Genomic DNA, 11,676 nt, shown 5'->3' with positions numbered 1-11,676 from the left:
TGTGTCTGTTTATTGTTATAGTGTACTCTCCCAAGCGCTTAGTACAGTGCCCTGCACACAGTAAGAACTCAATGAATATGATTCACTGAATGACTGCCCCTCTGTTTCCACAGTCTGTGGCCCACAGCAGCAGCCAGTACACAGGAATGGGCCAACTGGTCTTCAGGTTTATGCTGGGAACTAAGAGGAGAGTTGGAGAAGACATTTATTTGGATGAAATTCACCTATGGGTGGTTGTGTGACTGATGAGGAAACTGTGAATTAGAGAGGTGAACTGTATTGCCTGAGTTTGCCAGCTCACCAATAACAGGTTTAAGACTAAAAACCTAATTTCCTGAATCCTCCCACCAGACCAGGAAGTCTACTGTGACAGAAACAAGATTTAGTTTGGAAATCATTTTCCCCTTCTTTTTAAGCATTTTTGTTATTTCAGCTTTGATTTTGGGGAAACAGAGATGAGTTCTTGAATTAATTCATTCAGTGTTATTATTTATTGAGCACTTACTGTGTACAAAGCACTGTACTAAGCATTCAGGAGAGTACAGTATAACAATAAACAGGCACATTCCCTGCCCACAACGAGCTCACAGTCTAGAGGGACATTAATACAGATAAGTAAATAAATAAATAATTCATCAATTCATTCATTCAATCATATTTATTGAGCACCTACTGTGTGCAAAGCATTGTACTGAATGGTTAGGGGAGTACAATACAACAACAAACTGACACATTCCCTGCCCACAACGAGCTCACAGTCTACAGGTATATGCATATTTTCTGGGGACTATGGAGGGGGCCGGGGGGTGATGAATGAAGGGAGCAAGTCAGGACATCGCAGAAAGGAATGGGAGAAGAGGAGAGGAGGACTTAGAGAAGGCCTCTTGCTGGTGACATGCTTTCAATAAGGCTATGAAAGTGGGCAAAGTGATTGTCTGTTGGATATGAAGAGGGAGAGCATTCCAGCTAGAGGCAGGACATGGGTGAGAGGTCGGTGGTGATACAGATGAGACAGAGGTACAGTTGTCAGAGTGGCATTAGAGGAGCGAACTTTGTGGGCTGGTTGTAGAAGGAAAGCAGCGAGGTAAGGTAGGAGCGGATAAGGTGATTGAGTGCTTTAAAGCCAATGGTAAAGAGTTTCTGTTTGATGTGGAGGTGGATGGGCAACCACTAGAGGTTCTTGAGGAATGGGAAGATATGGACTGAACGTTTTTGTAGAAAAATGACCCGAGCAGTATAGTGAAGTATGGGCTGGGCTGGGGAAACACAGGAAGCACTGAGGTCAGCAAGGAGACTGATGCAGTAATTAAGGTGGGATAAGAAAAGTGCTTGGATTAATATGGTACAGTTGGGATGAAGAAGAAATGGTGGATCTTAGTGATGTGGTGAAGGTTAGAGATAGAGATAGAGGTTAGGAAGGATAGAGAAGCAGCGTGGCTCAGTGGAAAGAGCACGGGCTTTGGAGTCAGAGGTCATGAGTTTGAATCCCAGCTCTGCCACTTGTCAGCTGTGTGACTGTGGGCAAGTCACTTAGCTTCTCTGTGCCTCAGTTACCTCATCTGTAAAATGGGGATTAAGACTGTGAGCCCCACGTGGGACATCCTGATTCCCCTGTGTCTACCCCAGTGCTTAGAACAGTGCTCGGCACATAGTAAGCGCTTAACAAATACCAACATTATTATTATTATTATTAAGGTTAAACTAACAGGAATTGGTTACCGGTTGAATATATGGGTTGAATGAGAGAGATGCGTCAAGGCAAAACCAAGCTTATAGGCTGGTGAGGCAGGGAGGTTGATGGTGCTGTCTACAATGATGGGAAAATCAGGGGGAAGACAGGGTTTGAATGGAAAGATGAGTTTTGGATTTATGTTTGAGGTGTTGGTGGATCATACAAGTAGAGATGTCCAGGAGACAGGAGGAAATGTGAGACTGCAGAGAGGACTGCTGGAGATGTAGATTGGGGGATCGTCCACTTAGAGATGGTAGTTGAAGCCTTGGGAGTGAATATGTTTTCCAAGGGAATGGGTGTAGATGAAGAATAGAAGGCAACTCAGAACTGAGCCTTGAGGGACTCCCATATTTACGTGGTGGGTGGCAGAGGAGGAGCCCGTAAAAGAGACTGAGAACAAGTGATCAGAGAGATAGGATGAAAACCAAGAGAGGACAGTGCCAGTGAAGCCACAGCTGGTTAATATTTCCAGGAGAAGTAAGTGGTCAACAATGTCGAAGGCAGCTGAAAGACTGAGGAGGATTAGTATGAAGAAGAAGCCATTGGATTTGGCAACAAGGAGACCAATGGTGACCTATGAGAGGGCAGTTTCTGAGTAGAGAAGGGGGAGGAAGTCAGATAGGAGGGGGGTCAATGAGAGAACTGGAGGAGAGGAAGTGAAGACAGTGGGTTTAGACACCATGCTTTAGGACCTTAGAGAGGAATTGTAGGAAGAAGATAGGGCTATAACTGGAGGGAGCCATGGGGTCAAGGGAGGATTTTTTTCTTTTTAGGATAGGGGAGAAATGAGCATGTTTGAAAGCAGTGTGGAAAAAGCCACTGGAGAGTAAATATTTGAAGATGGCAGTCAAAGAGGGAAGAAAGGAGAGGACAAGTGCTTTGATAAGGTGTGGTTTGTTAGGATTGGAGGTTGCAGATGGATGAGGTGGATTTTGAGAGAAAGCAGGAGATCTCCTATGGAGGTACTCCTGGGAAAGGTCGGAGACTTGAAAGGGCAGAAAGAGGGAGGGACTGGAGAGGAGTAGGGAAAATTTTAGGGAGATCATGCCTAACCCTTTCAATTTTCCCAGTGAAGTTCACGGCCAGGCCATTGGGAGAAAGAGATAGGGGAAGTGGAGAGGGGAGGGTGGGTATTTGAGGAAGGAGTTAAAAGTCTGAAACAACTGGCAAGGGCAATGGACATGGGAGTCAGTAAGAATGAAGAATCCCAGTATCTCTCCCTCTCTCTCTCTCACCGCGCCGATTCCTGAACAAACCCATCCCCGGGCGATAGTCCTCCATTTATAGCTCTGTGGGTGGGCTATCTGGGAAGAAGAGAGAGGAGGCGGAGGCGGCGGCGGCAGGTTTTAACGGTGCTCCTGGGACATGTAAGCTCCTCTCCCGTGCTACCCATCCCTTGCCATGCATGGGGCAGTGTCCCTTTTAAGAGCTAGACATGGTGGCGCAGGCTGCCTTGCATCCACTATTTTAACCAGGACTCAATCTTTATCCTGGCTTGAGCTTCGGCTATCTTGGTCAGGTCTCGAGCAGGTGCAATTTTCGGAGTCAGCCGGGACCCCTATATGCCCGGGGCCTGAGCCTTTTGAGCCCCTGAATTCAATTGACTCTGTGCAGGAAAGGAGCTGGGAGCCAGGAGTCCCCTCCCCCGTGGCACCACGTAGCCCCCAGCCTCTAATTTGGGGCTCGTTTCCTGAGTGGATTGCGCTTCCTTCCTCCCCCCAATAGAGCACGGGCCTGGGAGTCAGAAGGATCTGGGTTCTAATCCCAGCTCTGCCACTCTCTGCCATATGAACTTGGCCAAGTCACTTTCCTTCTCTGTGCCTCAGTTGCCTCATTTGTAAAATGGGGTTTAAGACTGAAAGCTCCACGTGGGACATGAACTGCATTCAATCTGATTAGTTTGTGTCTACCCCAGCTTTTAGTACAGTGCCTGGCACCTTGTAAGTGCTTAACAAATACCGTAAAAGAACATGGTGTGAGATAGCCTCCCCAGCTCCGTAAGAGTTCACCACCACCCAAACTCTGCCACAGCCCAGATCTCCAGATCTTGGGCTATCCTGCGCCCCCACAAAGATGGGTCGAGTTCTACACTGAAGACTACTCCTGCCCCACTCCTTACCGCTGCGCCTGCTCTGCTCCGTGCCACTCTCAGAGCTGCCTACCCCTTCCTCTGGCTCCCCAGTTCTTATGAGGCTGCTGGCACCTGGGATCCCCTGGGTACATCCCCCTCAACCCCCCACCCCTCGGATCCCCTCTGTGCCTCCACTAATGTACCTCCCGAGGGCTGGATGCTGAACTGATAGTGCCCCAGAAAACCTTCCCCAGAGTTTCAGCCCGCAGGTGCCACCTACACCCCCAGGGCCCAGTTGGCACCACAGACCTACCCACACTCTCAGGGCCCACCTACCCCTCTGGGGCCTAGTTACAGTGAAGTGGAGCTGAAAGCAGGCCCAGAACACTTAAATGTGTATTCCTATACTCTCCCATTCCTTCATCAGAAATTTATTTTAATCTTTGTCTCCTCCTTTTTACTGTGAACTCTGTGTGGGGAGAGAATATGTTTACCAACGCTGATGTATTGCACTCTTCCAAGCACTTAGTACAGTGCTGTGCATACAGTAAGTGCACCATTGATTGATTGACTGATTGACTGAGAGAACTACTCACAGAAAAGTGTGAAACTCATCCTCCTGACCTGCATGAGAGTCATTTTTAAGTTTATGCTAGTCCAACTTTGAGTGTCCCTGCTCTTTCTGGTCAGGGACCCCTCTGTCACTTCATGCCTGCTGCTTCTCCTATTACACTGGAAGCCCCTCGAAGATGGGGCTGCTCCCTTTACTTCTGTCTACTCTGTAAATCCTCGGGACAGAACTCTACAAACAATGCTCTCATAATATCCTGGCTGGATTATTGTGTCAGCATTCTCTCTGATCTCCCTTCCTCCTGTCTCTCCCCACTCCAGTCTATCCTTCATTCCACTGCCTGGATCATCTTCCTGCAGAAACGCTCTGGGCATGTCACTCCCCTTCTTAAAAACCTCCAGTGGTTGCCTATCAATCTCCTCACGAAACAAAAACTCCTCATTCTGGGCTTCAAAGCTCTCCATCCCCTTGCCCTCTCCTACCTCACCTCCCTTCTCTCTTTCTACTGCCCACCCTGCACACTCCACTCCTCTACCACTCACCTCCTTACTGTCCCCCGTTCATGCCTATCCCGGTGTCAACCTCTGGCCCATGTCCTACTGCTATCCTGGAATACCCTCTCTCCTCACCTCCACCAAACTTACTCTCTTCCCCTCTTCAAAGCCCTACTGAGAGCTCATCTCCTCCAAGAGGCATTCCCAGACTGAACTACCCCTTTTGCCTCTGCTTCCTCTGCTCCCTCTCTGCTCCCCCTCTGCCCTCTGCTCCCTCCCCCTTCCCCCCTTCACCTCCCCTCAGTTAAGCCCCCTTTCCCTCTGATCCTCCCCTCTCCCTTCCCCTCCCCTCAGCATTGTGCTTGTTTGTATATATTTGTATATGTTTTTATTACCCTATTTATTTTGTTAATGATGTGTACATCCCCTTGATTCCATTTATCGTGATTATGCTATCTTGTTTTTGTCCGTCTGTCTCCTCCGATTAGACTGTGAGCCCGTCATTGGTCAGGGATTGTCTCTATCTGTTGCCGAATTGTACTCTGCACATAGTAAGCGCTCAATAAATACTATTGAATGAATGAATGAATAGGCTATCAGAATAGCATTCTGCCCAGAGTAGGCACCTAGGACAGTGTTCATCATACATTAGGCACTTAGTATACTATCAATTGATCAATTGTATTTATTGAGTGATTACTGTGTTCAGAAGTTTCTGAATACTAAGCGCTTGGGAAAATTCAAAATAACAGAGTTGATAGACATGTTCCTTGCACATAATAATAATAATGTTGGTATTTGTTAAGCACTTACTATGTGCAGAGCACTGTTCTAATCGCTGGGGTAGATACAGGGTAATCAGGTTGTCCCACGTGAGGCTCACAGTTAATCCCCATTTTACAGATGAGGTAACTGAGGCACAGAGAAGTGAAGTGACTTGCCCACAGTCACATAGCTGACAAGTGGCAGAGCCGGGATTCGAACGCATGACCTCTGACTCCCAAGCCCGGGCTCTTTCCATTGAGCCACGCTGCTTCTCTGATGAGATCACATAATTTGATTACAGTCTAGAGTGGGAGACAGAATTAATATAAATAAATGATGGAGATGTGTATAAGTTCCTTGGCACTAAGAGAGGGGTTAATAAAGGGTGCAAATCCAAGTATATGTGCAGTGCAGAAAAGAGTAGAAGAGAAAATGAGAGCCTAGTTAGGAAAGGCCTTTTGGAGGAGGTGGGCAGTAGGCATGGAAGTCTATATGGGAGGAAAATAAGTGTGGCTGGGCAGAAAACACAGTTATAAAACAGATGAGGGAGAGTTTCAGATGTACCATCGATCCATTGTCTAAATTTCCACCATCAGCACTCTATAGTGTGAGCATGTGAGTGGAGTAAGCGTGGTTCATTACAGGAGATGGGTGTGAGATTGTTGAATGGAGAGAGAAGTAGCAAGGGAGTTAAGTTTGGTGGAGAGGGCAGAGTTGAGAACATAGGTTTGTTCACCATGACAGAGGAGTTTGGGTAGGAAAACCAAATAGGGCGTGGTGGTTTGGCATAATCGGAGAGGGTAAAAAAAAATTGAAAGTTTTCCCAGGACGGCATATGTGAAAGAGAAACAGGCAAGAGATTGTGGTCAGAAAGTTAAATTCCAGAGTTGGTGAGGTTACTGATTGTACAGTGACTAGTATTATGAGATCCAGGGGATGTCTAATTTGGTAAGAGCATGAGAGAGATGGGGTAGGAAGTTTGTTCTATGAGAAGGTGAAAACATAGTTGGACGTCGGGGTGGGGAGGCAGTGGAGCGTGATGGTGGGTGGGAGGAGATGGTTGAATAGGGGATCTCCCCCAGGTACCCAGAACCAGAACCCCCCTGGTTGGGCTGCTGCTGTTCATCCTCTAACTACTCCCCACTCCTCTCTACCACCCCCACTCTACCACCCCCTGTCCTGAGTCCAGTCACTCCATGTGGCTCTAGGAGCAGATGAGGGCGGGAGACCATGGGAGGGAAGGCTTTAAAACTGGCATTTCAAGCCCATAGTAACATCACTGAGAGGCTCCACCCTGGCTCACTGAGCTAATGGTCAGTGGAAGAACACGTTGTAGGGTGGGAGGCAGATAGGCAGATGGCTTGCCTTGATCGGACTCTGGGTGAAAAATACTGCAGCAGCCATGGTGAACACCATGACCCCCTTCCTCTCCTTTTCCCCTTCTTTCACCCCATTTTTTGGTATTAATTAAGAACTCACTATGCGTCTGAAACTGAATTAAAACCTGGGTTAGGTACAAAATAATGTGATTGGACTCAGTCTTTGTCCCACACGGGACTCACAGTCTTAATCCCCATTTTACAGATGAGGTAACTGAGTCCCAGAAAAGTGAAGTGACCCAAAGTGACACAGCAGACAAGTGGAGGTGTCAAGGTTAGAACCCTGACTTCCAGACCCATACTTCATCTATTAGACCACCCTGCTTCTCACCCCATCTTCTTCTCTCCCCTTTCCCTTCTCTCCAGCTCCCTTCCTGACTTTCTAACTTTCTTTCCCCCTCTTTACCTATTTCCCTTTTATAGCTTCTCATCAGTCTCTACAGAGCTCTGTCCACTTAGAGCTCCCCCACCACTGCCCTCCCCTAATTTGCCCCCACACTCAAAATCAAACTAGCACCGTTGGGGTATGTCATCCCCCATCACATTTCTCCACTTGCCAAGGACTTGCTTGCTTACATACGCTTGTTTGAGAACTTTTATCTTCCCTGCATTTCATCAACAGGTTTATTGGCATGGCATTTGAGAAGGGATTGAAAAGCCTGAAAGCTAGCTCAGGTAATATTCATTCAATCATATTTATTGAGCATTTACTATGTGCAAAGAACTGTACTAAACGCTTGAGAGAGTACAACAACAAACAGACACATTCTCTGCTCAGAATGAGCTCACAACCTAGAGGGGAAGACAGACATTAAATACATGAATAATTAAATAAATAAATTAAAGACATATACATTTGTGTTGTGGGTCTGGGAAGGAGGATGAATGAAGGGAACAAGTCAGGGCGATACAGAAAGGTGTGAAAGAAGAGGAGAGGAGGGTTTAGTCAGGGAAGGCTTCTTGGAGAAGATAACAATAATAATAATGATGGCATTTAAGTGCTTACTATGTGCAAAGCACTTTTCTAAGTGCTGGAAAGGGTACAAGGTGATCAGGTTGTCCCATGTGGGGCTCACAGTAATAGTGATGGTATTTGTATTTGTTAAGCGCTTACTATGTGCAGAGCACTGTTCTAAGCGCTGGGGTAGACACAGGGGAATCAGGTTGTCCCACGTGGGGCTCACAGACTTCATACCCATTTTACAGATGAGGTAACTGAGGCACAGAGAAGTGAAGCGACTTGCCCACAGTCACACAGCTGGCAAGTGGCAGAGCCAGGATTTGAACTCATGACCTCTGACTCCAAAGCCCGGGCTCTTTCCACTGAGCCACGCTGCTTCTCAGTCTTAATCCCCATTTTACAGATGAGGTAACTGAGGCATAGAGAAGTAAAGTGACTTGCCCAAAGTCACACAGCAGACAGATGGCAGAGCTGGGATTAGAACCCATGACCTCGGACTCTCAAGCCTGTGCTCTTTCCACTGAACCATGAAGATGTGCCTTTAATGTGCCTACTGAGAGCTCACCTCCTCCAAGAGGCCTTCCCAGACTGAGATTCCCCTTTTCCCTCTGCTCCCTCTGCTGCCTCTCTGCCCCCCGCCTTCACCTCCCCTCAGCTAAGCCCCCTTTTCCCCCACTTTCCCTCTGCTCCTCCCCCTCTCCCTTCCCTTCCCCTCAGCACTGTGCTCGTCCACTCATTTGTATATAATTTTATTACCCTATTTATTTTGTTAATGAGATGTACATCCCCTTGATTTTACTTACTGCTATTGTTTTTGTCTATCTGTCTCCCCCGCTTGGATTGTAAGCCCATCAATGGGCAGGGATTGTCTCTATCTGTTGCCGAATTGTACATTCCAAGCGCTTAGTACAATGTTCTGCACATAGTAAGCGCTCAGTAAATGCTATTGAATGAATGAATGAATAATAGGGCTTTGAAGCAGGAGAGAGCAATTATCTGCCTGATATGAAAAGCGAGCGCATTCCAGGCCACAGGCAGGATGTGGGCAAGAGGCTTGCGGTGAGCAAGATAAGATAGAGGTACAGTGAGAAGGTTAACATTAGAGGAACTAAGTGTGCAGACTGGGTTGTAGTAGGAGAGTAGTGTGGTGAGCTAGGAGGGGGCAAGGTAATTGAGTGCTTAGAAGTCAATTATGAGGAATTTTTGTTTGATGCAGAGTAGTGAGGTGAGGTAGGAGGGGGGCAATGGGACAAGGGGGAAAGGCCGTCACACACACAAAAAAAGCCAATTGTGAGGAGTTTTTGTTTGCAGAGGTAGATGGGCAACCACTGGAGTTTCTTGAGAAGTTGGGAAACATGGTTTAAATGTTTCTGAAGGAAAATAATCTGAGCAGCAGAGTGGAGTATGGACTGGATTGGGGAAAGACAGCAAGCTGAGAGGTCAGCAAGGAGGCTAATTAGTCAAGGCAGGATAGGATAGGTGAGTGCATTAATATGGAAGTAGTATGGATAGAGAGGAAAGGGCAGATTTTAGCGATGTTGTGGAGGATTTAGTGATGGCTTAAATATGTGGGTTGAATGACAGAGACAAGTCAAGGATAACGCCAAGGTTATGGGCTTGTGAGACAGAAAGGATAATGGTGCTGTCAACAGTGATGGGAGAGTGAGTGGGAGGAAGGGTTTGGGTGGGAAGAAGGAGTTCAGTTATAGTCATATTAAGTTTGAGATGATGGGAGGACATCCAAGTAGAGATTTCTTGAAAGCAGGAGGAAATGTGAGACTGTAAGAGAGGGAGAGAGATCAGGACTGGAGATGTAGATTTGGACATCATCCACATGGAAGTGGTAGTTGAAGCCATGTGAGTAAATGAATTCTCCAAGGAAGTGGATGTAAATGGAGAATAGAAGGGGATCCAGAACTGAACCTTGAGCGACACCCACGGTTAGGAGGTGGGACGCAGAGGAGGAGCCCACAAAAGAGACTGAGAATGAGTGGCCAGAGAGACAGGAGGAGAACAAAGAGAGGACAAACAGATCATAAATGATCCCAAATCCTGACTGAAGTAGGAACATGACATGTCTGCTTTTTTTTCCTGAATCTTATTTCAGTAGAAATTTTCCTTTTCCTTCCAATTTTGCTCAGGGAAACTCTAACACGAAACCAAACACCATTCAAGAAACAATAAAATTAAGATATAGAAGCACCATGTCCTCTGACCTCTTCTCAGACCCAGAGTTCACCCTATAAAATCTGAGATACCCAAATCAATGCTTCCCAGCCTTTTCTAATACAAATGGGAGGAAATGATACACGAATTTGTATGCTTTCTTTTTTCATCTGTCAAAGCTGCTGGCTGCAAAAATGTCTCAGTGAATGTTCTCTCTCTCTCTCTCTCTCTCTCTCTCTCTCTGTCTCTCTCCATTTCTCTCTCTCTCCTCCTCTGTCTCTCTTCCCCCTCCCAGGTTGTTCTTCCGGAAACTTCCCAGGTTTTAACTGAGAATTCCAAAGAATGAATGCCACTGAAATCTGTTTTGGGATTGTGTTTCTGTTACAGATCAGCCTTGGAATCGCAGTGAATGCATTTCTTCTCCTGTATTATGCTCATAGGATTTCCTCCGGCCCCAGGTTCAGCTCTTCAGATTTGATCCTCATCCAGCTGGCCTTGTCCAACACTATCATTCTTCTTACTTTTGGGATCCCAGAGGCCATGTCAGCTTGGGGAAAGATAAATTTCCTGAATGATGTCACTTGTAAAATCCTCATCTACTTGTATTGAGTGGCCCGGGGCCTGGCCATCTGTACCACCTGCCTCTTGAGTGTCTTCCAAGCTATCACCATTAGTTCTGGATCCACCCCCTGGGCAGGAGTCAAAGCCAAATTATCCCAGTGCATCTTCCCTTCCTGTGTCCTCTCCTGAATCCTCAATATGCTGATAGAGTTTAATGTGTTAATGAAAATGGCAGGCTCCCAAAACAGCAGTCATGTTCAAGTTTAATTGGATCTTAAATATTGCAGTAAAGTCAGTTTAGGTGCAGAAATCAACTTGGTAATTATAGTTGTGCTTTCTCTCCGGGATCTGTTCTTTATGGGTCCCATGAGTGGGGCCAGTGGTTTCATGGTGTTTGTTCTGTTTAGGCACCACAAGTGAGTCCAGCACCTTCATGGGCCGTCACACCCACAGAGAAATGCCTGAGGTCCAGGCAGCTAGGAGAGTCATTGCCTTGGTGACCTTTTATGTGGTCCTTTTTGGGCGACAGACAGTCATGCTGAGCATCTTAATAAACATGAAAACAAAGTCTCCTCTGCTGCTGAATTGCCATGTGGTAGTTGGATTCACCTTCTCAGCTATGAGTCCATTCATAGCTCCTGCTCAGGGAATCTCCTGCTTCCAATGTGGCTATTCCATAGGCTCTTAGGGAAGCCTCCTATCTCACCCTAGTCTCCTCCTATCTCTCTGACAGCTCCTTCTCGGTCTCTTTCTGCAGGCTCTTCCTCTGCCTCCCACTCCCTAACTGGGTGTCCCTCAAGGTTCGGTTCTGGGTCCCCATCTATTCTCCATCTACACCCACTCTTTTGGAGAATTCATTAGCTCAAATGGCTTCATCTACCATCTGTATTTGGAAGTCCTGCCATGACATTAAACTTAACATGGTTAAAGCAGACCTCCTTACCTTGCCACACAGACTCTGTCCCTCCTCCGACTC

The 11,676-nt window shown here is 46.8% G+C and overlaps 1 pseudogene; it reads left to right on the top strand.

The window, feature by feature from the left end:
- The first annotated feature begins 10,481 nt into the window (after nt 1-10,481).
- On the top strand, nt 10,482-11,388 carry LOC114807796 (annotated as a pseudogene).
- The last annotated feature ends 288 nt before the right edge of the window (nt 11,389-11,676 follow it).

Source organism: Ornithorhynchus anatinus, chromosome X4, assembly GCF_004115215.2.
Source record: "Ornithorhynchus anatinus isolate Pmale09 chromosome X4, mOrnAna1.pri.v4, whole genome shotgun sequence".
Classification (NCBI taxonomy): Eukaryota; Metazoa; Chordata; class Mammalia; order Monotremata; family Ornithorhynchidae; genus Ornithorhynchus; species Ornithorhynchus anatinus.
This window is presented reverse-complemented; position numbering and strand designations above follow the sequence as displayed.